We start from the raw sequence: 27,104 nt of genomic DNA, 5'->3' as shown, positions 1-27,104 counted from the left end.
TTAGAGCTAGGACAGCTGGATATCTTTTAACATTTGCTGCCAAAAAAAGGAATAGGATTGTTTATTCTAGTGTTCACTTTCTGTCTTTAGCCTTCTCATTTACCTCCCTAGCCTGATGCTCATTTTTCTCCCAGCAGAATTGATCCCTAATGCTATAGGAAGTAATAATAGCAATAATAATGGTAACTACCAGCAGTAATAATTATTATTCTTGTTATTGTTAGTAATAACAGCACTATATAATGATAATGACTATTACGGCTCCAAGTTTTAAAACGCATAACTGAGTTAACTCAATTCCTGATCCTCTTTGGGTGCCGGCATCTTTTGGACATTTCTGAAAATTCCAACTACCAATTGTAACAGGAACAAACATCTTCATACAGGAACAGACACTAAGGCACAAAGTCGTTTCATTTTGGGCCTTGTGCCCAATTACCATTTGGGTAAATCTGTCTTGTTTGGAAGTCCCTTGTGTTTTCCCGGTGTGGGGAGCAGCTTTGGGGTGCGGGAGAGCGTCAGCCCCTCGGGTCACCTTTCCCTGGCGCGGTCTGGTAGAAGCTGTTGGGGGAGATGTGGAATTAGAGGACAGCGAGGTTGTCACCAGCCAAGTGACAGGCGGTGGGTGGAAACTCTCTTCTTGCAGGTCACGCCATGGTCAGCGATGAGCATCCCCCTTGGTGCGCTCCTGTCTCCCGGCTACGCTTTTCCCTCCTTGTTTTGAGAGCTGCTGGGTTTGGGAAGAGGCACTTTTCCTCGTTGTCCTGCATGTCCAGACCAGACGCAGCATGGCCCTGGCTCGGGAGCTGCCGGGGTGTCCAGAGCCCGGGGGTCCCCCTCACATCGTCCCTTCAGCCTCTTGTGTCCCTTCTCAAGCCTGCAACCCCTTCCTCTTTTCACCTTGCGATTTGGGCTTCTGAAAGCCGACCTCATTACTGCTGATTACTGCTTTTCCTTTCTCAGCACTTAAGAACTACAGCCACAGTCTTAAAAGCATCGAATTTTCAAGCTCTGGGAAATGCGGGGGCTTTGCATGAGAATTGGGTACCTGCTCTGCTCAAATGCTTTTGTACTTTCCGCTGAGTACCCATCTGCATCTTTAGATTTGTGTCTTTGTGATACAGCCCTTTGCAGCTAAAGTTAGGGCGTATGGTTTTTTACAGGAAAAGATGCTTATTATTCTGCTGTGATGCTGCATTTATGTGATGCTTATGGCATCTGGTGAAACTTGCTGTGACTATTCTTATGTTCTGTTTTAGATACCACTTTAAATACATACTCTTCCCCACCTGCCCCAGCTTAAAAATTCTGGTTCAGCTACACCTACAAACTTCAGTCTCGCTTAAGCATCTTGTTTTTTCCTTGCTACCCTACTTGGCTGCCATTAGCATCCTTAAGCAGATAAACAAAATAATTGATCGTCTAAACGAGATTGCAGGATTCGTAAAGGTTCAATTATGTCTTCCTAAGTTTGATCTCAAGTCAATGTAATGAAGTATCTGCCTGATTCTTAGTACATCATCAAAATCAATTTATTGGAATTCTCTCACTGTCCTTCCAAAGGTAAGGACCTGTTAAAGGCAATTCAGTTCCATACAAATCTATGTCCACTTCTTGCATTTCTTCCCTTTTTGTTTCTAATTTCAGGAAAATCTCGAAGCCTGCAGTCTATATTTTCCCTCTCAACATCCATGATGCAAAGCTGGATTCCAGCCACTTGATCACTGAGGAAAGGCATCGCCACAAAAGCCGGCTGAGTTTGCAGCGTGGCTTTTTCTGGAGGTGGGTGGCAGACGGGGAATTTGGGCTCTTTTCCCGCAGAGGCAGCTTGTGGTTACAGGCAGAGAAACCAGCAGTAACTGCCCTAAGTCACCTCGCAGCAGTAAGGTTGCTGCTTTTAAAGCAGTATTTTTGTACATAGGAAGTGGTGATTTTGAGAAAATCCAGATACTTGTTACTTCCTTTCTGTAGTCAGGTCTGTAGTTTTTCCTTTGAGTAGCTCCCATTTCCTCTTCCAAGAATGACTCTATGCATAAACAAGCCCTAGATTAAACACAGGAAAATACTGTGACATTTAAAAGAGATGTAAATAGAATAACTCATTTTGCCATCTAGACAAGAGTCTCGGCTCTAACATGTCCACATGATTCTGTGGCTTGCTCGTATCATTACTCTTCACCTCTGCTCATAAACCTCCACCTAGAAAATAATGTAATTTAATTAGGAACGTGGAATTAGCCTATTGTGGTCACACTCGGTTAAGCCGAATCAGTTTGTAAATTCTGTTGTCATTGAGGCTGAAAAAAAATATCTGTTACATTAGCATCCTAATCTTAGGCGGGTATTAGGAGAGGGATTGCAGGTGAAGCCATTCGCGGGGCCTCTGAGCGTGATGAGGAGGGTTCACCTGTTTCTAAAGACCTCGCTAAAGATCCTCACAAGGATTTTAAACATGGCAAGCTCGATGGATCAAAAGTCTTGTCTGAAATGGCAACCCCTCCTTATTTCTGTAGGGAACTCGGACATGACTCTAGTCTTGTTATCTCCTTTATTCCCTTCCGTACACACTCATAGTAATTCCATGAATTCGTGTGAAAATACAGAATAAGAAGGCAACATAATGGTCTGGGAAAAGTAAAGGAGAAGGGAGATTCACAGCAATGGCTGGAATATCTCTCCTATGTCCCTTGACATCCTGGTGGATGAGGGTACCAGGTGAGCAGAAGGAAAAGCACCTGTCCCTGGGTGCTGGTGACCGTCCTGGGTCCTTCAGAGCCATCCAGCCCATGCATTCCACCAAATACCAATGTCTTAGTTCATAGAGTGTAGCAGGACACCTCCATATATTCTTTTTTTGCTCCTCCAGCTACTTCCATCCTCATCCACCACAACTATTTGGTTTTCTTTTGGAATCCCCCACATCTCCCTGCTTGTCCGTGGGACCAGCCCCATGGTGCATCAGAGCATCATTGCTAAAGGACTGCGACCGGGTCATCCTTGCCCTTGACATGTTTCTATATTATCAAAAAAAAAAAAAAAGGGAAATCATAAGGCCACCTGTATCTTTAAAAAGCAAAACCAAAGCCATCTTGGTTTGAAGTTCACAAATATTTTTGAAGGCAGGTGGGATAGGAAGAGTTTAGCCTGCAAACACTTATTTGTCATACAGTCTGACTAGTGCTTTTCAGCATGCTTTGATCCTCTTCTTTTTTTTTTGGCCCAGGCATTAGATAATGCTTTAGAAGCCATTAGAAAAAATAGTGACAATTGAAATGCTTTGAAAAATGACAGTTTGATAGTCTAATAATAGCCCCTGTGCTGATCTGGAGAAGGTTTTCTTTTCTTTTTTGTATTCATTATGTACAGTACATTTCAAAATGTCCTTTTCTCCCCAACAAATAATTTAACCCTTTTGTGACCTGCAGGCCTGGAAACGTGAAACGTGTAGATGTTAATATATGCATATACAACACATACGTGTATTTAAAGAGGTACGTACACTATAAAGAGCTGGTAAAAGGTCCTGTGACATTGAGAGAAGAAATGGAGATGACAGTAATGTCTTTGGTTGTGTTCTTGGAGTAGAAGAGAGCCGAAAAGGCTGATCATGCAGACCGCTGCTGTTAACGAGGGACAACGAAGATTTTCTGTAGGGGGAAAGCACATCTTGGAGGGTGAGGCGGATGGAAGCTCAGATTTCATTGCAAGATCTTGTTTTTGCAAGATCTTATTTGGCAGCGATAAATGAGCAACTTTGAAGCCTCAGAAGTGATTAATTTCTCACTGGAGCTGTCTCCAAGGCTGTCACAGCCTGACAATCCTGACATAAGTGTCATTTATAATGTCACAAGTCTATTACACATAAATGTCATTACACAATTACTCCGAGGATGAGGAAAGGTTCACTGGGGGAAGAGCGTCTGATATTAAGCAAATTATATACCTTCGCGTTATTGTTCAGCTGTCCCCCCTCATGCAATTATATTGTGTCTCATTTGTTCATTTTGTGCAAATTAGCAATTATTTCTTGCAGTGATACCACGAGGCAGCCCAGGTAGGGTGGGTGTTATTAAAACTCTGGCACAACCTTGTGTGTGTTGCCGTGATTGATACCAACACGAGGATCATGGTGCTTTGATAATTAGCCCTCTTGAAATGAGGGCTCCATACTCGGTCTTCCCCCACTTTTTTCCTGCATCTCTCTGAAAGGCACCAGCATATGGGTGAGATGATAAATCCTCCACGCGGTTTTGATAAAGACGGCTTGTTTTAATGAGGGTGACTTTTTGTGCCGCCTAACAAAAGAGCCTCTTTCTTGTTAGGAGGACAGAGGAGTTCAGCAAATTCCCCTGCGCCGCACCTCAATTATTCCTTAAAATTGGCATAAATGTAGCGTTCATTTAGTTCTAACGGGCTTTCATCCTCCTTGGCCCAGACGCAAACAAGACTTAGACTGGGTGTAGCGATGAGATTTGAATACATTATGCATAGAAAGGTGCAGGAATGGAGCTGCCGAGGAGGGAGAAGCGATATCTGGGGTACGATGCCCGGACACGGATGGGAGCCGAGCTGTCGCTTTGATTACAGGTCACTTGGATCCAGCTCAGTTTTCTGAGCTGGAAATGAACCTGCCTGTTGGGATCTAGGCAAAGAGTCAGTTCTGAGGGCACTGGATGTTTTTCTGCTGAGCGTTCTTGTACCACCATCGGAGTTGACTTATGGATGTGTAAAAACAGAAAAGGGCCAGGAATTTCCATGATAATCCTCCAGATTTCTACCAAGACAACTGAGATGAGAGTCAGGCCTTTTAAATTGCTCCCTTTGCCTGTTTGCTATTCTGGGAAGCTATTGTTCTCAAAGGGACATCTTTAAAGCAAAAGCTGGTAGAATAATTTATTTGCGAATAATTTATTCAGTGATTGATGGGAAAAGCTGCTGAATAAATAATTCACTGAATGCTAATGGAACATCAGAGATGGTCGAATAATGAAAATGTTTATTTGCAAATAATTTATTCAAAGAAAAATGCTGAAATGTATCAGCTCAATTATTCTCGGTGAATAATCCAACCATTCCTACCCAGCCCACTGTGACATGTTGTACAAAGATGCCTTTTTTTCTGACAAAATGCAAACACCAGGTAGCAAACCTGTGTTTGCTCCAAGTGAGGAACTCTGATCTGATCTCCAGCAAGAGGGGGCATGAGAAGAAGTTTGGAGGAGAAAGCCCTTAAACTTGAGCTCAGACTGAAGGTTGAGCCCTAACTCTAACTGGGATGGCAGGTTCATATCACGGGCTTCTTTCACCTCTTATTTGTTGTTATTATTGCAGCACCTTTATCATCTGAAATCCTCTGTAAGTCTAAGCTTTGCCTTTGTTTCTGAGCAGCAGGTGATAAGGACAGTGGCATCAGTGCATCATCTCCATTCGGGATCACTGGGCTCTTTGAGACCTACCAGTGGTGAACGGATCATTTCACACAGACCTCACCCCCAGGAGACTGGGGAGATTTTTTTTTTTAAAGATGTGCTTCAAATTCTCACTATGGTCCTCAGCTGCTCCCTTTGCCAGAGGAGCCGGTTCCCACTCGCCTGCAGCTGTGCAACGGGTCTCAGGTGCTCCTGGAAAATTGAAGTGATTTTGTGCTGATACTGGAGCTAATACCAGAAAAATCTAAATTACATTTTAAAAGGAATCTACCCTTTTATCTTTTAACCTTAGGCCTCACCCTCTTGTGCAGAAAAATCAATCTTGACTAATCTACTCACCAAGTAAAAAGAGGAACCCATATAAACATGTACTTTTTCTTCTTTAAAATATTTTTCCCGGAGAAGCTTAGGAATCCATCCAACGCTTCCTCAGAGGTCTTAGGAGAAAACCCCATTGTCCCGGATCCATCATTATGCTTGAAGAAAGAGTAGGTAGATCCTCTCTAGGTGCTGAAGAAAACTCTGCAGCAAGGCCTGTCCCTGCTCTCCCCATTAACAAGAGCTGGATTCCTCAAGTTGTGCTGAAGACACAACTGCAGCAGTTTAACAAGTGGGTCATCACCTGGGGCCGGGGAGCAGATAAAAACCCACAGCCTGGGCCACTGCTGATTCTTGGAGGATTTGGTATTAGCTGCAGGAAAGGCTCTTCTCATTACTTTATTTTTTTTTTTTAATCTATATTAAGTATAGTAGCTAGCACTCATTGCAAGAAAAACTCTAAGTAGAAACTCAGCAACCTGGGCTTCATCAGAAGCCATCAAGGATGTGGCTTCATCAGAGGAGACGTGGTCTGTGCAAAGTCAGTGTAAAGGTAAGCTTTGCTCAGCCTCCTCTTCCAGAAATCCTGTTTTTCTGGTGTATTTTTGCTGGTTTTTTCTCTCCATTCTCTTCTGGTTTTGTGGGCATTAGGCAGGGTTTATAACCAGGAAAATCCACAACCATCCTTTAAGAGTGTAACTCTGCTCTCTTGCCCTTTCTGGATTAAGAGGAGATGTCAGGGACAATTTGACTCGTTGGCTTTGCTTTGTGTTTTTAAAGCTTTTCTTAACTTCTAATCAGATATAGAGTCAGGCGTTGGGCCAAGACTGGAGTGGTGTATCTCTTATCCAAAGCGTTCTGCTGGTGCCTGGCCTTCACAGTTTAAAAACAACCCCTCCATTTACATTAACTGTGCGGTTCTGCAATCTCAGGTGCAGATCAGGTCATCTTGCCCATCCCTCACTGCTTTATCATCTTGTTTTCTCCATTTCCTCCTGTGATATATTGAAGCAAGTGACATTTTCAAGAGCAGGGACACTAAATCATGTATGCTCCGTGTATGCATAATCCGGAGTATCTGGTCCGGAATGCTAACGAGGGCTTGCAAAAAAAAAACTAGTGAGAGAGACCTTGGAGTCTGCTGGGACATACAGAGCAAGAGGCAGGAGAAATTGCACCATTTTCTTGTAGTACTGGTGATCCATTTGCTTTTGAATAACTTAATTTCTTCTCCATGCAGCCGGAGATCACGGTCTTGTATAGTTGAGGGGCTGCAAAGCTCTCAGCAGAGAAAAGTTCTACAGTGACTTGCGGGCGAAGTACGGCAGGGCAAGGAGTAATAAAAAAAAAATCATTAAAAAAATGCCAAAATAATGTGTAATGCCAAAATTATGTGTAGATGTGAAGAGCCTTATGCAAAAGAATCAAAGACGCCAGTGGCTGAACTGTAGAGACTTTAGATCTCGTGATGCTCATCTCGGAGCGGGACTTGCAAAACCTCCTGGCCCTTCTCAAGTCTCTGCTCACCAGGGCTGGAAATACGTTTATCCAGGTGCCAATGGCCCTGGGCTGGGCGCTGGCTCTACAGCTCCCTGAGAATCCATAGGAAACTTCATTTTGAGCCACATTTCCATCATCTTTGCGCTACCCTACCTGGATCTAAAAATAATGTAGCTGTGCTGAGAACCTGCTATTGTATTTTCCTCGTGATTGCAGCCATCCACATCAGAACCGGTTCACAAGAGTTTTATTCTCCATATTTCTGGCTGCATTAGCACCGTTAGAATCCCTGATGTATCACCTTGCAGGGAGTCTAAATGCTTGTCAGTGCCTTACTTTGCATTTTTGTTCTGGGTTCACAGCTGAACTGAAATCTTTTCTCTGGATGCTGATAGAAATGTAAGAGAAATCTCATTTTTAAAAAGTGTGAAAGGACCATAAAAATAAGTCTTTCACTAAGCTGATCAACTCGGCCTCTTTATACCAAAAAGGCTTCAGGATGAGAAGCTGATAATACAGGCTTTAGTTTGTGGGAAATGAATTAGAAATATGGTATTTGAAAGAACTATTTAATTTAGGTGTTTCACAGGCATCTAATGAGCTACTATAGCTATACTGCAGCAAGCTAAAATATTATTTAAAAGTTAATTTGTATTTTTAGCATATAACTTCTAATTAACTTGCTGTAGTTATCTTGTTAAATGTCAATTAAATCTCAGAGCATTTCTCAAAGGTTTCCTGTATTCATAAAATATAATTATACAGCTATTGCTCATGTAGCCCTTATTACTACTATAATCTACAGCTAAATATATCTTTTACATACTAATTATACGTCACTAAGTGCTATATTGATAATCAGTAGTTGATTTAGCACAATGAATTGTATGTTCTCTCTTCAAATGTCAACTCTAAGTGTTCAGGATTGGAAGTTCTGGCCGCAACTTTTGGTTGTGGTTGAGGTTTGGCGCAGAACTCGGGGGGATTTGCGGGAGCGTCCGACAAACTCTGCAAAACATGAGGTGGTTCTGCTGACAAGAAGCGAGGACAAAATGAGCGGAAATTTCTCCTTCTCCCCAGTTTTGTTTCCGTACTAGATTGTGTGGTTGTGTTATGTAGTAACGCGCGGTGGGTCGGCTCGTCACGTCTTCCAAAGCATCAGCTCCATGGTTGGGCATCGCTGACTTCCCTCTTCTGAGGCAGGATTAATTACACCTAAGAAATTAGCAGAAGATACCTGAAACCCTGGTTAGCTACGATCTATAACTGGAATGATTCAGATGGAAAAATAGAGGAAAGAAAAATTTAAAAAAGCTGAGAAGCCCTTAATTAGATTTGTGCGTTTACTGCCCAGCAGTAACTTGGAGCAAATATAATGTTAGTCCCAGTGTCTCCCAGCCTGTCTCCAGTCTGAGCTGGTCTCTGCTCCGCTTCCCTTCCCCCTCACTGTCTGAGTAATATTTACCAGTACATCAGTGTTATTCAGAGTTTGGGTCTTCCATGTCCCTTGCCAGATTCATATGTGTCTGTGTTGATATTGATGTTATTCAAACAATGATCCTCTCCTTCCCCTGTCAGTTTATATTGCATGTTTCACGTAGCACAATCTTAGCAAACAAGCATCATCCTCTGCTTTTTTTTTTCCCATTTGTGTTTATTTTTCCTTTTGCTAGCAGTGGTATTTAAATTAAAGCATGCTATTGCTTTTTTTTTTTCCTTCACTCTTGTGTTTCCTAAGGCAACAAATTTTATGGATCAGGGAAACAGAATCAATATGAAGTTGGATTGTCCTTATGAGATCCTCTTAATATCCCAGGAGACCAGGCTTTGTACATCAGGATTAAGAAAAGGGAAAATTACTGAAGGCAGGATTCTTCAGAGGGCTGTTTGTGTGCACATCGTGGACAAATATTGAAATGTGGAAAACATAATCCAGGGAATCCAGGGGTTTGTGCAGCTTTAATTGAAACCATTTATAACCTTCATTCTCTCCGATCTTAAATGGCTCTTTTTATCTTCCTTGAGTTCATATGGGGGGTCCTAATGCACATCGAATTCATAAAATATACAAAAAAAATCGGTGTTCTCAGGAGGAAAATTCATATCCAGTGATGGGGGAGAGATGGCAATTCAAATAATAACACTGCGTGATGTAAAATGAACCTGTTCTTCAGAATGCTGAAGCTTTCAAAAAGCTGTGTGGCCGCTACCTGGTCGTTTACATTTTGTACGAAGATTTTCCGAAAGTAAACGAAAGGCTTTGCTAATTCTGAATAACTCTTTTTATTGATATACTGAAGACAAAATTTTCTGCCTTGCTCGCAGCATCCCCTGTGTGGGGGAATGTGTTTGCTTCAAACGGGCTCACAATTATTCTGTGATACTCCTGGTTTCATAACTGAGCTCTCTTCACTGGAGTTCATTAGAAATAAAAACTTAATTGAATTAGGGCAGTTACCCATGCGGGAACAATTAGAAGTGGCAGAAATATTCTTTCCGATGAGGTGGTTTTGCTGATTCTCCGGGAAGGAGGGAGCTCTTGCTGCCCTGTCCCTTTGTTGCTCTGATTTTTCCGTTGCTTCTCCTCTGTTCCCTTCCCCATTTGCATTCGCTTGGCCACCTATTTTTGAACTTGATGGTTGTTTTTCTTTTTCCTCTGCCAAACTGCTTCGTCAATGGAATTGGTATTGCTTTGACGCTGTAATTTTCATTATGTCGGTGGCTGCTTGGCCTCCCCGTCAGTTCGTGTCACTTCTGCGGGGTGGATGGCAGCACCGCTCGCCGTTCCGCATCGCTTTGTGTCGCTTCCTTGTAAATATCGATCCATCACGAGCAGCAGCCTCTCAATTTTCTATCCAACTGTTCTTAATATTAAGTATTTGCAGTGTTTTTGGTGAAATTAATTCCAATTTTCGCCAGCCGTGGCGAGTGCGGCTTGTGTGAAGCGGGAACATCCTGAGTCAAGATGAGTCCTCATCTCTAGGATTCGTATTCTGTAGAAGACCATTCTCATCTCCTTTTAAAATACTCCAATATTCTCGCAATATTCTCCCTTCACCGGGGCCGGGCATCTCCTTGTTAGCTCCTTGGGTGCAGAAATCTGCAGTACAGGTGGGTGGAAGAAGAGATGAGGATGTTTGGGAGGGGAGATTGAAGTGATGAGGAATGTGGAGACAAGGAGCTGGAGTAGGATGAGCAGAAAAGATGACAAAGACCAAGTTCCCGAGAGCTCGAGAGTTCTCTCTCTGTAGCATGTGGTTGAATTTTACCCAATTTGCAGTCTTGGCATTTTCCTTTCTTTTTTCTTAATGTGCTCGTATATTTACCAAGCTCTAGGAAAAAAAAAGAAAATGGAAGTTATATAGATTCAGTATGCATAATGAAAATGTGATATGATGTATTCCCTCTGAGTGTTTTCAGAATAAAAAGGCAGAGAGAAATCAGATAGCTGCGTCAATAGGAGTCAGCTGTCTGCCAAAGCATGTTTTAAATATCAAATTAGAATACAATGGTATGCATAGTTTCCATATCAAATCATGACATTATTGGCAGAGACTAGAAGGTAACACAACTCGGAGTCCTCCTACCTCCCTGGATAACAGATGAAACAGTCTTAAATGGAATACAAAGCAATTTTGTAATCAAATGCAGGCTTATACGGGCATTCGCGTGGTTCAGACAAGGGAAATCCAAACGGAGGAAAATAAATAGGTTTTCTTAATATAATTTGTTGTGCCCAAGTGAATGGGGGATCCCCATGAGGGGTACAGAAATCCCCTTACCCAAATAATGCGGGTGGCTGTAGGCAAGCACTCCTGTCCTCTTGGGTTTTGTGCAGTGTTTTGTTTGTCGTTTTTTCTTGTGTGTGTGGTTCGTTTTCTCTTTAACAACCTGGGACATCCCGCTTCTGCGGGAGGTGCCATAGTTGGGTGGGAGAGGCAAAATCTGGGTATCTGAGAGTATTTTCCACCAGAGCTCTCTGAAGTCACATCTCTCTCAGGGTAGAATTGCACGTTTATTTTCCTCCCAGAGGTATAAGGGGAGCATGATTCTGCTGGCTGAACTTTACGGTGTGTTCTTGTTCGGGAAGTATTTGAGGGGAACAGGAATTCTTGGGTTCTAGAGTAAAATTAACTGCTAATGAGGCATTCCTGATGTTCTTTAGAGTCCTCTGATGTTCAGCACCAGCAGATCCCCATGGACAAGCAGGTGGGAGCATCTCTGAGGGCTGGAGGAGTTGAGCTGTGCTCTAGCGTATCTCTTCTGTTGATATTTGCTTTCTCTGTGACATGCAACGGGACAGAAGAACGATATTTACAGCAGTAAATGGAAAAATGTCAACACCGACAGAATGATTCCACCGGGTGGTGGTGGATGGATTATATATAAGGAGACGTATAGCTGGTCCTACCACTGCCCATCGTGTACCTTGTATGTGGGCAAGGGGATTCAATTCACCCTGAGGGCATCTACTTGCTGCATTCTGGCAGCTCTTAAACCCAAATTTCAGTAATTGTGCAAAAAATAATGTACTTGTCTCATAAGAAACTCCCACCAGACAACAGCATGTAGATGAATGTCAGAGTAGATTATGTGTTTAATATATCGCATACTGTTGACTTTTTAAGTAATAAGGCAATAATGAAAGCAAGAACATCTGGAAGCATGCTGTGAAACAGTTATGTTTTTAAACGTTGATGATCTGCTTTTGTAACCATCACAGTTAAAACATGCAGATGGAGTTCAGAGCTGTAGCTGGACCACTTGGCTTCGGCACTGTGGCAAAATCACGAGCAATAAGAGCAAAGGAAAGGGCTGGTTGGATGTGCCTTTTCTCAGAGTGGTGGCCTCCTCCCTTTTCTCTGGGGAATATCGTCTCATGGCAGATCTGTAGCAACTATGAAGACCACTGAGACCAGTGGTCTTCTATGAAGACCACTGAGAAAAATCTCATGGTGTTGCATGCTCCAGAAGATGAAGGTGGGCAGGTTGGACGGTGGCTTCTGTGATGGGACAATTCTTGAGGAGGTGATGATTTCCACAGCGTTCCCTGCAAACGGCAGAGCTTCAGGTGCAGTTCGAGGTTGCAGTTCCCTCAGACGTGGGGGGAAAGACACAATAAGGAAATATTCTTTTCCAAGCCGAAGATATATTGCTCTAATATTTCGTTTTGCTTCTGGTCCCTCTTGGCAGTTCCATCTCTCCATATAGCTATAGGCTGGCTGTCAGCAGCTCTCATACACACATACGGAATATTTGTTAACTACAACTATTTGAGGCGAAACAGTGAGATTCTGTGCTGAAGAAGAGTTTTTCAGATAACTGCCTGAGGCACCAGACACTTTAGAATCAAAATCTGGAAAGTAGAGTCATTATTTCTGTTGTTTTAGTGCCTGCTTTTATTCTCTTATTGACAAATGTTCCGTAACCCATATTGCTCTGGGTGTTTTTTTCCACATTTGCACTATACATAACTGTTATTTTTCTTAAAGACTTTTTATTTAACCATCTTTGCAATGTCTTCTGCTTTGTATTCCATCACCTATTTCTGTCTCCTTTTTTTTGACATTTTGGATGCAGAAATATCTGCTTCATCCCTGGTGATGGTGGCAGTTCAGGGCAATCGTGTCTCAGGGCTCAGCTCAGGGTCTCATTGCTGACTGTTAAGGCAAAGCACTGAGCTTTTTTAGTATGTAGACAACAGGTAGCAAGTAAATAAACTGCTATAAAAATAAGGAGAATAAAGAGAGAGCAAGCCGACAGAGCTCTGTTTGCACAAGTCATTTGTCCCAATGACCTGTGTGGGTCTCAGGTGGCTGTTTAAGAAATTAATAGTTATTCATTGGCATAATGGGGGGGTGTGGGGGGGAGAAAAAAGATTGGTTGTGAAACTTATAGGAATATAAAATATTTTCTTCCAGCAGCAGAGTAAGAGAACTCATAACCTGATCCTCCCCTTCTCAGCAGCTCAAAGCCTTGATCCTTTTGTGAGCCTCACAAATCAAAAGGACAGTTTGTCGGAGTTCACGGTGAGGTTTTTACATGCACCGTGATGAGGCCAGTGACGGAGAACACCCCTGGGACCGGCTCTTCTCGACTGGAGAGACTCTGAGAAAGTCTTGAGGAACGAGAGGTTTTCAGGGAGACAGAGAGAACACTTTTTATGAACTCTACTGGAAACGCACAGGCGAGATTTTTGGTTAGACAGCCCTCTTAAGGCATCTCTCACTAGCTGCAGGAATTCCAGCTGTTATCTCCCTTGCTCCTGTGGGCCACAAAAAAAGGCTCCTAATGTGAAGAGCAGGAGTCTCGAGCGGTTTCTTGTCGCTACTCCACCAATTTAAGAGCTCCCAGAGCGGAGCTGTTTCCCACTGTCCTTCCCGTGGTGTCTCTGCCTTTGGGAATGTCGTGACTGATGTGAAAATGTGGGGGTTCAGCGGCTGTTGGGAAGGACATGGGGTGTGAAGTGCTGCAGCCCCCACCCCTGCGATGAGGAGCAGAGCTCTGGACTAACCACCCTCGTTAGAGAAATGAGGGGGACAGCAATTTTAATTACTCTGGGGTGCAAGTGAGATGCTCGTTTGGCCCAACCGGGTGGGTATGGGAAGCATCTCTTGGGAAGATCAGTGTTCCCCTGGAACACAAAATATCCGTAGTTATTTTTATCATAACTTTATTTTTGTATTTCATCCTTTATCAGTAGAATCGGTAAGTTTGAATTGCACCCAGTTGTTTCCTCAGTAAGTCCTTAAACCTGGGTTGTATTCTGTTGCAGATATTCTGTGGCTCAAAGAGATTTCAAGAGCTGAATTTAATTTACTGAGGCTCAAAAAACCCCCTCACAGTTTTATAAAAAATATGAAAGTGTAATCTGATAACAGAGATACTTCTAGGTCCTAAAGTCATTCATTGCATTTGATAACATTCGGATCAATCTACTACCAATATTATTTATGGCAGCATTTTATTAACATTTTTAAACATGTTTGATTAACCTGCCTTTGGACTGCAGAGCTGCGTGTCTAGTCTGACAGATAAACCGCATTGGAAAATTAAGGATATAAACTTGTTTACCAAGATTGGGTTGGAATCTTTACAGTTCCCTCTGCAATCTTTCCAAATGAGATTTAGCCTATATAATGACGATAAAGATCTTTATCTAGTTTCTCAGCGTGTCAGATAGGAAGGTGTCTTGAAGCAGGACTGTTGTGCGCAACCCTCCCGGTTCATCTGAGCTCCCCTGAGATTTTTCCCTTCTCCTGACAATAGGCATAAATAATAACGTGGTTGCACAGAAATAATTCTAACAGCACAGAAACAGGGGAACCGCGCTAGGGGGGGCCCTCGGACAGCGCAGTGCCCGCTCCGCTCCTCCGCAGCCTCGTTCCATCGCCTTTTAACGCTGCCGTCAGGTATTTCAGTTAAAAACTTAAGTTAAAAAAAAAAAAATCTCAGTTTCTTCTTGTCTTTACATAGCCACTGATAGCAAAAGCGGATAAAGCTGCCTGCAAACATGTTTCAGTGTTTTCTTAGGATTCATTTCCTGTGCACTTGCTGTTTCTGGGGTGTATCGAGCTGTTCATGGGGTTTTTAAGAAGTTAGTTTGGCTGGTAGGTGATTACAATAATTCAGTTGCAATAATCATTAATATTAATGAAGACGCTTCCTGGCACTGTGTCCTAAACCACTTCCCAGATGTGAAGACTTAAATGAATGCAAATGATCCGCTGCATCCTGGGGTCTGAGATCAGAAACAAGTTCTGCTTGCGGGGGCGCCCGGACCAGAGCTGCGATCAAGTCAAACAGCAGCAGAAAGGCTGGGGCTGAGCCGTGCAGGTTTATCGGATGTCCCTGGCATGCTGGGGACAGACTGAAGGTGTCATCGCTGTCACCGTCCATCGCTCCTCCCTCGGCCCCACAGCCCTGGCAGCTCACTTGCCTGCACCAGTGTCACTTAGGAAATTAATTCACTTTATAGTTAATCTTGCTCTTTGATCTGGGGGGGGATAAAGCCAGTTTGTGGCTGGTGTAGGAGCCCGAGTGCCACTTCAGAAGTTTTTCCATAGTGTGGGTGTGTTTGAATCCAAATGGAGGGTTTGCTTGAAGTGTTTACATGTTTCAAGGAGCATTCGCTCTTTGACAGCGCATCACGAGGCAGCAGATCAAAAAGGTCCATCTCCATCGACTCCTCGGCTTGTTTTCCAACCCGCTTTGCGCTGCGTGAGTCACGACGCCCACGAGGAGCCGGGGGGGCTGGTGGCATTTTCATTGCGAGCTCTGCAGCCCCCCCGACGCACTCAGCTCCACAGAAAGGGGTTTTTCAGGCGTGCAAAAGGGGCAGGTGAATGGGAAATGAAGGTTTCTGGCAAAGCCCACAGGGTGACTATGGTAAATCGGAGCAGGGGGTGGTTTGGGAGCCGGAGGCTGCACCTCTGCTCACAGCCCAATGTGTCGCAGGAACCGAAAACTGTCTGTCTTTGATGCAGGAAAACAGTTTTAATTGGTAGCTTGTAATAAACTGTGTACAGCATGTAAATCTTGCAAGTGTCAAAAGTTTCCAAAATCATAGCAGCAAACTTATCCACTTATTTTTATCATATACAAGGATGAGCTGGTTTATTTTTTTTTTTTTTTTCCGATTGGATAGCTGGTGTAATAGAAATAGTATACTGACAGCCAAGATTACTCCCAAACCTAATGCATTTTCAACTTTTTTTTTTAATGCTGATTGCAGGAAGTCCAGCTCCTGTAATTTGCACCCAGATATCGGGAAGTGATGCGTTATGAGAACATCTCATCTGCTGCCGGGGATGAGCCTGCAGAAATCACTTATGCCAACAGGTTTACAGGGAAAAGTGTCTTTATTTTAAAAGGTTGCTATAGAAATAGCAATTTTCTGCTTTAGGTTATGAATGAAGAGCACTGGGAATTTCACACACTTGTGTTGGACCTGCTGGTAAACAGGGGGATGGTCCCACTGCAAACACAGAGCAGAGATGAGTTTTCCAGCCTTATCTTCATCATCTCCAGGAATATAATAAAGGTCTCTTTGCTACTAGTGAATGAAGTCAGAGCACTGTAAAATCAGCCCAAATGGGAATTTTACATTGGCATTGGGATGCAAGAAATGCCTGTGTGTTGTGGATTTACACTAAACGGGCTTTTACAGCTAGAGCAGTATTTTTTTTTTTTGCAAGACTTTGTCTTCCAGGAGACTAAAGTGTTTATTATATTAGGTTTCCATTTGTATGCAGCATCATGGACTTTGAGCAGATTGGTTGTGAAATTTTCATCAATTGTTCATTACTGGACTGTCAGTTTATAGTTCTGGCTCTGTCTTTCACACGCGCTTCCAAAAGTAGTGAGTTTGAAGAAAAATCAAGGGCAGGACTGGACGGTGGGTTCACAGTCTTTTTAGGTGATGCTCCTAGGTCAACAGTTTGGGTTGGTTATTAGGGAAATGTGTATCAGAATCCTGTGCTGTTGCTGGGTTGTTGCTTCACATTCTTGCATAAATGGAAAATGTACAGTTTTCAGAGCTGTCAGTCTGGGATCTACAATAAGCAGTAAAAATAAACTGAAAAAGTAAAGCTCAAGCAATTGGAAAAGATGGTGCTTTGATACTGTTTTCTCAAGCCAACTTGCAGCCTAAGCAAAATTATACACGGCTTTTGCCAAGCCAAAGACTTCTAAGATGCTTTGATTTCTCCTTCTCCCTGCATTGTTTGGCACTTTGCTTTCAGTGTGCAACCACAGCAGGTGTCACGAATGTAACATGTGTGTAAGAACAGGGGATTTTAAGTGGTAACATGACAAAGACATCACTAGGTTTTCAAGGAAAAGGCAAGTGGGATGGGGGGGGAAATAATCCAGAATGGCAGCGGGCTAAAGGCTTGCTAGAGGTGCTTTGCGAGCAGTATTATTCAGTAGTATTGCTGAGTCAGAGGAGAAAGATCTACATAAAAAGAGCTGCTTTTGGATCACATCTTAATGCAGAAAGTTCCTACTGGATTTTTCTTTTTTTTTACTGATGCTCAAGCATCATCATCAGTGAAGCTACAGCGGTTCTCATAGGAAACATAACGATGAAATAATTTCAGTTTTGGAGTCTTTGCAGTAGCAACTTGTTCTGCACAGAGGGTTCTCGGTGCTCAACTGGGATTTCCCCTGTGATAAAAATAAACAGTAGTTTGGGCACTTTTTTTTTTTTTTTTTTTTCAGGATGGGTTCGATGCAGAACACCGGCTCGCTTTTCCCTTGCACCTTCTCCTTCACCCGCATTTATATTGCTGGGTTCTGAGATGCCTTTCCCAAAGTTTTGTTGTCCCACTTCTCTGCCAGAGGAAATAATAGAAAAATGCCAAACTACCAGATGAATCCTCCTTGGCAGGTATGAAGAAATGGCTCCGGTGCAGGATCCAGCACTCAGGCCCTTCTATTTGATAGAATTCTTCACTTGGTAGTATACTAAGTCTTGACTTTGTGCTCTACAGAGGATGACAAATGGAGCATCAGGGATGGGAATCAAATAATAAGGACTTGTGAGACCCTCATTTTGTTTTGTTGTCGTCTTGTGTTACAAGAAAACAATCACTCTTCCTGTATTTGCTTTTTATTTTCTTCTCTTTTGGCTCACAGATTAGTCTGGTACTTGCACTGGAAAGAAAACAGGAAAAAAAATTGTACCTTTTGTCTTCCTATTTCTATTACAATTAATCTGACTTGTGTTCAGACAATAGCCATTCCCACTTGCAGTATACACAATTCACCAACCTTGCGACTACAGTTCCTTCTACATAAATCAATCTCTGTTTAATTTTATCCTGTATTGAATTTGACCAAACCCTCAGGAATTGGTTATGAAAACTGTACAAGTTCAGCTTTTTATTTTGATCAATTCTGAGGGCTGTAGGCAGGTGTTCTGTAATGTAATGATTGCTCATGCAAAGCTGAAGTGTAGTACAATAATGTTTATTTTGAAAATCAGACAACGAATTTCTAGTCATCTGTGCTGTCTGCATTGTTCCCATTTTTTGAAATAACAAGTAACTTAAAGTTAAAAGCACCAAGTCTGAAAGTTTTCAAGACTGCAAATGAGACTCTTGTTTTAAAATATTCATTTTAAAATTATTCATCATTTAACTTCCATATGGTTGTAGTGCAATATGGATGCACTATATATGGACATCTAATAACTTTAATTGGTCTTTAACAAGGAAAATGTTGTTTTCCATGTGTATAGACATCTGATCCTGCACTGGTCCACCAGCCACGTTAGAATAAAAATGAGTTAATCAACCCAACCGGCTTAGAGAAGACAAGCAGAGATATTCCAAAAAATAGTTGGAGGACGAACCAGCCTCAACTTCATCTGGAAATGCAGGACTACTCACAGTTCTTGAAACATTTTGCATTTCTGGATAAAGTTGAGGCTGGGATTTTATTTTTTCCAGGTCTTCTCCTACCTGATAGTAAATGAATCCAAAAAAGATTTCTGTCATGTTACAATAGAAAAGGAGACAGATTGCACTGTCTCTTCAGCTTTCATTTTAATACCTGCCAATACCATTTTGCAAATCCTTGAGTGTAATATTAAAAAAAAAAGTGTAGCTAACATGAGGTTAAAAAATGTCTTTAGTGTGTAAAATATGAAGCTGGATGACACATAGGCAGCTGCAGATGCACTAATTTGATTTCATGCCTTAGAATCAACTGTTCTCCTGCACTGAAAGGCACATTTACATCCATCTGTCAAAGTCTGTTCCTTGTCTTTTCAGAGTTTCTCTGCTCTTGTTTCATCTCCTGCTCTGCTCACGGGGGCGAGTTTGGAGCAGACTTTGCTCCAGCCCACCCATGTTTTTCAGGAATTTACAACAGAAATATATATATATATATATATATATTTTTTTTTTTTTTTTGTTTTCACCCCTTTATTTCTTTTGCTCTTCCGAGTCTTAGGGAGGTATTATTACAGGATTATTAGACACAGGATGTAGGTTCTGAGTGTTTAAGCTTTAATCCTTGTAAGCCAAAGCCCTGACTACAAAGCCGGGTTCATGACATTCAGAATCATTTGATATCTGGCCGTGAGGAGCATCACTTGGTGTGTGATGGGGACGGTGGGCTCAGCACAAGAGTCCTTGGTCACTGTCCCCAACAGCAGAAAGCCAGAGCTTGGTTTATAGTCTAGAAAACCTCTAGATGAGGCTCGTGGAGACACGGTTTAGAGGTGGACTTGGCAGCGTTGGGTTAACGGTTGGACTCAATGATCTTGTCTCTTCCAACCTAAACAATTCTGTGATTCTATATCTCCCAAAAAAAAAAAAAAAAAAGTCAGCCCACTTTTGCAGTGTGTTTTTTATCTTCCCTGTAGGAACTTTTGGAGCGAGCGCTAAGCCTGTTCCTATAGACGCTGTGCATGGGTGCCCAGCAGGTGCTGTATCTGCACAGCCGCGGCTCAGCCGGTGCCGTCAGGTGTTCCTGCGGTGTCTGTGATCAAGGTTACCTTCCACAGGGACCGGCTTTGCTGCTGGCTTTAATCTGCCTTACTGCATAGTACGTAGGGTAACTGAAATCAAATTTAGATCTTGTCCTGCGTCGTAGGTACGAGCAAAATCAATATCTTTCATATTCTCACCGCAGCATGAAATTCTGAAGATGGAAATTAAAGGTGTCTGATAAGCTGCTAAGTCAGCCAAGCCTTCTCCTCTGTGGGGTTTTTTTTCCCCACTTAGTTTGTAGAGAGAAACTCATCAAGTTTATCAAAAGCTAAAATGATTTTGTGATTTAATTTGCCCATTTAGTTGCCATCGAGAGTCCATCACCCCTCAGATATTCACTTACAGTATTTTGCTCGTGGTAGCTAGTTCAGTTGTTCACATTAGACTAAAATATGCTTTAAACCAAACCCTATATGGAAGGATTGTCTGAGGAGAAAATATTAGGGAGCTGCTAAGACTGCAGTGCTGGTGGGTGAAAGATTTTTCCTGCTACAAGATGCAATGAGTTCTCTGATGCTTTTTTGTGGCTGTAGGGAAGAAACAGCTCTTGGTAGTAGAACCTGTAAAAAAAATTAGCGAAGAGAAAGAAAAAACAGAGGTCAATGCTGAAGCTGTGTGAAGCTTATTAATTTTTGCTTCATGAATTTTCATAGTGCTAAATTGACTTTAAAGTGAAAAGGCAATTGTCATGTCTTTACCCAACACATAATTACTCAAATTTACTGCTGAAAGATACAACACGGATACAATGCTCAGAGCTGGATTGTGCAACTCTTACTTCTGTTTGCAAGGACTTTGTGTTTCTGGCACATTTCAAACCAACACTTGTTGTATAAAATGAGAGATGCAGAATTACTTGGGTTCCAGCATGGCTCTGTGTTATCATCCTTAATATTTTTAAAATTATTTTTTTACACAGTGTCCATGGCAAGGAACTGAGAGTGTTCTTTCCTTGAAGTATCGGGTCTGATGAGATAATGATTGGGGTCAGGCAGTAGCTTATTTAGCAGCATTGTGATACATCAGTAATCTTGAAGCATCTTGATTTCTCTAATACAGCTAAAACAGCTGAAGCGTTCAATATGCTTGAAGAAAAACCCCTCTGATTTCTCTTATTCAGGGGTTTGATTAAGAAAGATGCACAAAAGTATATGTTATATTTCAGATGATCTATTCTGATGTGAGTAAAACCCCGACACTCTTATGAAGAGAGATGGTATAAAGTACTTCTTGTCAGAACGCGGCTCTGGGAACACTTGGCGCTCTGAGGGTTTTTGCTGGGCCAGAACTGCAGAATAAGGAATTTTGGGGGGAAAAATGAGCCTGGCTCGTAGTGATTGATGGTGTCTGGGCTCTGAGCCCTCGATGACAGAGTTTTACTAGTGAGAGCTGCAAAAGGATTTTTCTGTTTGTTTTCTTAGTACTGCCAGATGAAATACAGGAGAGACAATCTCCTCATTCTCTTTTAATTTCGTATCTTGCAGTCTGAAAATTAGAACTGTTTTCTCAGTGGGACCTTTACCTTTTACATCGCAGCTCCTCATCCTCCCCCTCCTGCTTCTCAACCCTTAGCAGGCTGCAGGCGGCCAAACCACGAGGAGAGCGAGATGATAATTCATTCGGGATGGAAGCAGGAGGCAAAATGTAATCCATCATATCTGCTCTATCTCATTACGGAGGTGAGATACAAGAGAGGGCAAGCTGTTAATAAACTGGGATGAAGTTATTTTACCAATCTGTTAGAGCAAGCACGGATAGACGGGGGTAGGAGTGCATTATTCACACCTTTTCCTAATCCTTTTGTTCCTTATTCAGTGGAAATGCCTTTGCAAAGCCAGTAAAGCCATCTGGTGTAGGGAGCTGACATCCGACCCCTCACGTACTCTCCTGTTTCACCATATTTCTGTAAATAACCCTTTTGGGAGCTGCGGGAGGGCATTGCAGCAAGGGGCTGCAAGAGGTGGTGGGGTTCACGGTGGCTTCTGCAGAATGGAGCAGATTTCCTCACCCTTAAGGCAAAGATGTCCCCGGGGATTGTGCCACTGTCCTCCCAGACCGATGGCAGCGGGCTGAACGCGGCCTGGAGCTCGGGGAGGTAAATCCTGCTGCTGCTGAGAAATATTTAGGGCAAGGCTGCGTATTCCTGACGTCCCGCTCCTTGTGCGTGTGCAGCCGGGGGTACCAGCGCCGACGAGCTGCCCCGTGGGTATCGGCGCTGCTGGTGCAATGAGTTGGGATGAGAAGGGCTGGAGCATCACCACAAGTATTTCTGCCATTTCTTCATATGCAAACGTTTCAGCAGAGGTTGAATCTGGTCAAGTTTTAAAGCTGCCTCTTGGGGAACAATAGAGACATGTTGATAGTGCACTTCAGTTCTGTGGAATTACTTATTTTGCCCTTTCTTTCTCTACCCACAAAACTACTACTTCCTCTTTTGCTGTTTTTCATCTCGTAACATCTCTCTGGCAACGATGAGCCCTGCTCTGGGCAGATTTGCAGCATGGCTGTGCTAACAGGGTTTCAGTTCCCAGGCTGTCATTTTAGCAGCGAGCTGGACTGCTGCACGTTATTATATTGTGCTTTGTGTGCATTACAGTCTGCAGAAATAAAATTTCAGAAGAGAAGTGTTTCGAGTCCCTACCACATGCATCCAAAACTTATGTGGGATACTTAATGCCAGAGCAGTGACAGCTGAGAAGGAAGGTGGGGAGGAAAGAGGAATGGAAAGGAATAGGATAGTAGCAATAATAACAACAGAAAAACTCACAGAAGATAAATGAGGTTCCTGAGTTGAAAAGACTCAGTTACTGTGTTTGCACCAGGGAGGACGAGATTGAGACATAACCCTCGTTAGCATTTCTGTATGATCACAATAGGCTGCAGGGGTTGAGACCAAATGCTTTCCAATTCAAAGGAGAGGAGAGCAAATTTACAGATGATGACTTTATTAAATTTAAATTACTACAGAAATATCTAGGCAAGGCTTCAGTGATGATGTGAAAATCTCGTTCAGGTTTTCCTTCCCCTTGCGCAGGATTTCAAGGCAGTTCAATAAGAAGGGAGGTGTTGCATTGTTTCCCTCGCTTCGTACCTGGACGAGATTTAACAGAATTTTTAATAGAATTTGTAAACATTAAAATTCTGAATTTTTGCACGTGCAACAAGGAAAAAGAAAAATAGCTTTGACAATACCCAGTAAAGGGCTTCTCAGGAAGCTTTGCTGTTAGCTCCCTGCACTCAAAATGTCTGAACCCATAAGTTCAAGTCAACAAAAATCTAGAACTGAAACAAATGTAAGCAAATACACAAAATAATTAGTTTTGTTCTGTCACTTGCATCATCCTGAGTGAGCCATGAATGGCCTAGAGCTGTTCTTGAGAAGAAAGTAGGTGATTGGTACTTCAGTATCTTTTGCTTACAGTAAATGGCTCCAAGTATCATCAGAAATTCTAGTCTCACTTTCATTCTTTGAATAGAGATAATGGCTGTATCCTAAAAGATACTTTTTACAGAAAGTGCTAATTATTCCTTCTTTGTCACAAGCCTCACCAGGGTTTGCTGATGATAACCTCTCAGAAATGTTCCTTTCTGAAACAGGACTCAAACACTTGAGAGCCAATTTGAGGAGGATGTCAGCGCTGTGCTGAGCTCCATTCCGAGTAAAGGATTTAGTTTCCTACTGGCATCATTCAGCAGCTCAGGGCTCCTTCTAAAAAGGAAGAGCAGGAGTGTGATGTGCAAATTCACCAGAAACAACCAGACCTAAACTGAACTCCAGGTCATGGCAGGGAGAAGAGCACTTGTGATGGACCCAGAGCATAGTTAGCAAAACCAGCACTATCATTAATGAAAGAAGCAGGACTGCACGGATTGGAGGGGCAGTGATTCATATCTCCTTGGAGCCCATGCATCTCCCAAGTAGTGCAAGCAACCTTATTCAAATTTAAGTTCTTGATGATATGAAGAAGGCGCATGCTACCAAAAAATGATGATAAATGCATGTTATCATCATTTAGGCTATCCATCAGTAAGCACTTTCCTGAACAAGCTGGCAGAAGCACTTAGTGTGTTCCAAATCTGCTGGGTCCATGGTCCTGCAGGGCTGGATTGCGCATCTTGCCATGGACAGACATTAATGAAGATAATTGAAGGTGTTATTAGGAGAATGTGTTTGTTATCAGAGGTTGCTTATGCCATTATTACTCAGAGTTACACTTCATTAATATCCATTTTTCATGGCTTTGCTTTGCCATTCATTAACCGCGTGACCTTGTGTCATTGGAGGAGATGTGAGTGATGGAGTAAAGAATATGTTGTTGTGCGGTGCCATCCTCGCTTGCCGTGGTTTGTCCGTCTCCCGTTGAAACCCCAGTTTTTAAAGCTTTTATAGCCCAGCTGTGAGTAAAGAAAAACATCCTTGGGTCAGGAGCTGGGTGTGCAAATGCTAAGTCAGTGTTTCTGCAAAATTGTAATTAATAACATGCTGACCCACTTGTAAAACCATCTCACAACTAAACAAGTAAATATCAATTGACAGAGAAGCATGTGGTAATGCTTCTCTTTTTCCCTTTATGCAGTAAGAGTTGCTTTGAATTTGCTAGTACCCATTTTACAAGAAAATGTTTGACTGTCGTCTTATTGGAAATGCTTAATGATCATCTTTCATTAGAATCCGCATCAAATTTTTCCACATGATCACATTTTCTTTCTGGAAGTTTTGTTTAGACAGCGATAGCTCGGTCCGAAATTTTGCAATTGTAACATTCAGAGAAATACCAAAATTAATTTGAAAATACTGATTATATTGAACTTTGGCACCCACAAAGTCCTTTTCAGGTAGAAATAGTCTGCATACATATGGTGGTTGCTCCATGTATCTCCTTTTATTGAACTAACACTTTTCAAATGTGAAAAACTTTCCCTGGGCATGATTAGGAATCTGGACATCTAAAACTGAAATGCAGGATTTCTCTATTGTACTAATTAAGTCAGTATAATTAGGGAGCCCAGTTTTCATAAGGAAACAAAGCAATTAAATTCCAGAGTAATCATCACGCAAATAACAAGCCGGTTTTTGCCCCAGTGAACCCGCCTTTTCGTTCCTGACGTCTGGAAGTGGAGCAGCTGCGGGGCTGATGGACAGAAGGCATGGCCTGAAGTCTTTAGTAAGATTATTATTTGGCAGTCTTGTGCTAATTTTTATAATATTGACAGTTTGATTAATATGTTAATGATTCTAATTTCCATATTGAGTTTTGTCACTTTAATTTGTCTAACGTGCTGGCAGGAAGAATATTGGCACTGTGAAATCTATATAAGGAGTAAAAGGCGGAAATTCCAAACTAAATTTGACATATCTGTCTAAATTTTCATTTTTTGCTCAGGCGACTCCGCACAGCCAGCGTAGTGGAAAGCAGCCGTTCATGTAATATATTCTCATTAGTTCTCTTACACTGTGAAAGAATCAGGTTCAGTATCTTTAATAACCATGTGTGTTGCTCAATTATCCCAAATTATTTTTACATCTTTGTTTCCCTATATATACGTTGCTACAACATTCTATTTATTCAGCACTTGGCGCTGTCTAGAAATTATGCTCTATTGAGCTCAATAGAGGGGTAACTATATAAAATTTAATGATGTATCTTGTAGAAGTTGCTCTTGTGATGTGTTTTGGGCAATATCTCGATGTGAAGAGGAACATGCAGTTTTTATTCTTCTGTGCCGTGTGCTTCTGCTCGCTATTGTTTGGGTTTTTTTTTTTTTTTGGAGAGCTGAATTCCAAGAGCTTTTCTGGTAAAGGAAAACGTGTCTCTTTATTAATGCACTGTAATATCAAGTATATTAGCATCAAGTTCTCACTCAACTGTAAGTGTTACTTAGGGATATTAATCAACTGCTGCTTTATTTTAATGTGCTAATTTGCGATTAATGAACAGAAAGGCTTTGATTTGTAGCTTCCATTGTACCTTCTCTTCCATTTTCTCCTGCTGCAGAACTCCAGCCAGGGTGCAGTTCCAGACCGAGTAGTATTAGTTACTCCTAGACATTAGTTACTTCTTTCTGGAAACACCTTTGCTGTGTGTGTGATGTTCCTGATATTCCAAAGTGCCGTGTCCTGGGGACAGACGTTCCCTCCTGGCATCTGGTCACAGGTCAGCACAACCCACTGCTGGTGGAAATTCAGTTTATGTCTGGGTCAGGCCTGGCGGAAAGCTTAATTAGGATTGCATCCCAGTGGGAAATTCTGTCCTTTGGATGGAAAGCTTTCTTTTCAGTAGTTTGGATTTTATTTTTAATGTGTTTTTTTGGTGTTAACAGAATTTCTTATTACTGCTTACCTGAAGATAAAACTTTAAAAAAAAATCCCATTGTGAAGTGTTTTGACCAAAAGAAGAGCATTAACTCTTTCATTGAATTGTTGAGGTCTTCAATGGAAGACATTTTCGAGTAAACGGTGAATAAGGACGGCAGAGTCTCCCTGTTCCAATGCTGGAATAACAGCTTCATTTCCAGCTTCCACTCCAAATGTTTGTTCGTGGTGTCCTTCACCGCAGGGAACCTGTGCTGCTTGAGCAATTCAAGGTCTTATGGAGAGAGCAATTTGAAGTGACTTTGGGTTTGCAGCCTTTTCATGAGAAACTAGTGCAGAAGGTGCCTGTGAGCGCTAATTTGGCTCCTCGGGGTCTCGATGTCTCTTGAAGCTCAGGTCTTGAAATCTGATGATTTTAAGACAGTAATTTACTGTTGTGTCTTGGGAGCTTAAATTTAGAGTTTTAAAGCATTCGAAGTGCTATGTGTAAGCAAACTAATATAGGACATGCAGCTAATGCAAGGGGAGACCATGGACATCTTGGATGGAGACAAAGGGATTTGTGAGATTTTTTTCATCATTTCATTATATTTCATTCAGTCATGATTCAGCATGATCTGATGAATAATTGTACCTGCTCTTTCTTAATGTCTTTTATTATCATTAATGTTTATGCTTTGTATAACTAAGAAAATAATTAAGCGTGCTGCTTTTTATTTGCAACAGAGCTTGCCAAGATGGTGTTGAGATGTCTACAGTATATCATAATTTTATGGCATCTCTGTGGCCGTACAAGAGCAGTAGAAGGAAAATGCCACATAAACAACTACTCAGAGTTTGAATGATCCAGTAATTTTGATTTATACTTTGCATTTCATGGAACTCTATTAGCAGTTAAAGTCTATGGTTAAACGATTCCCAGCACAAAATGAGTCAGAAATACAAAAGAAAGCTTACAATGTAAGATTTAGTGCTGGGGACTTTGTTTAAATCCAGAGTCTGCATGTAAATTATAGTCCTGGTTGTCAGTTTTAACTAACAATC

Source organism: Caloenas nicobarica, chromosome 21 (genome assembly GCF_036013445.1).
Source record: "Caloenas nicobarica isolate bCalNic1 chromosome 21, bCalNic1.hap1, whole genome shotgun sequence".
NCBI classification, from domain to species: Eukaryota; Metazoa; Chordata; class Aves; order Columbiformes; family Columbidae; genus Caloenas; species Caloenas nicobarica.
This window is presented reverse-complemented; position numbering follows the sequence as displayed.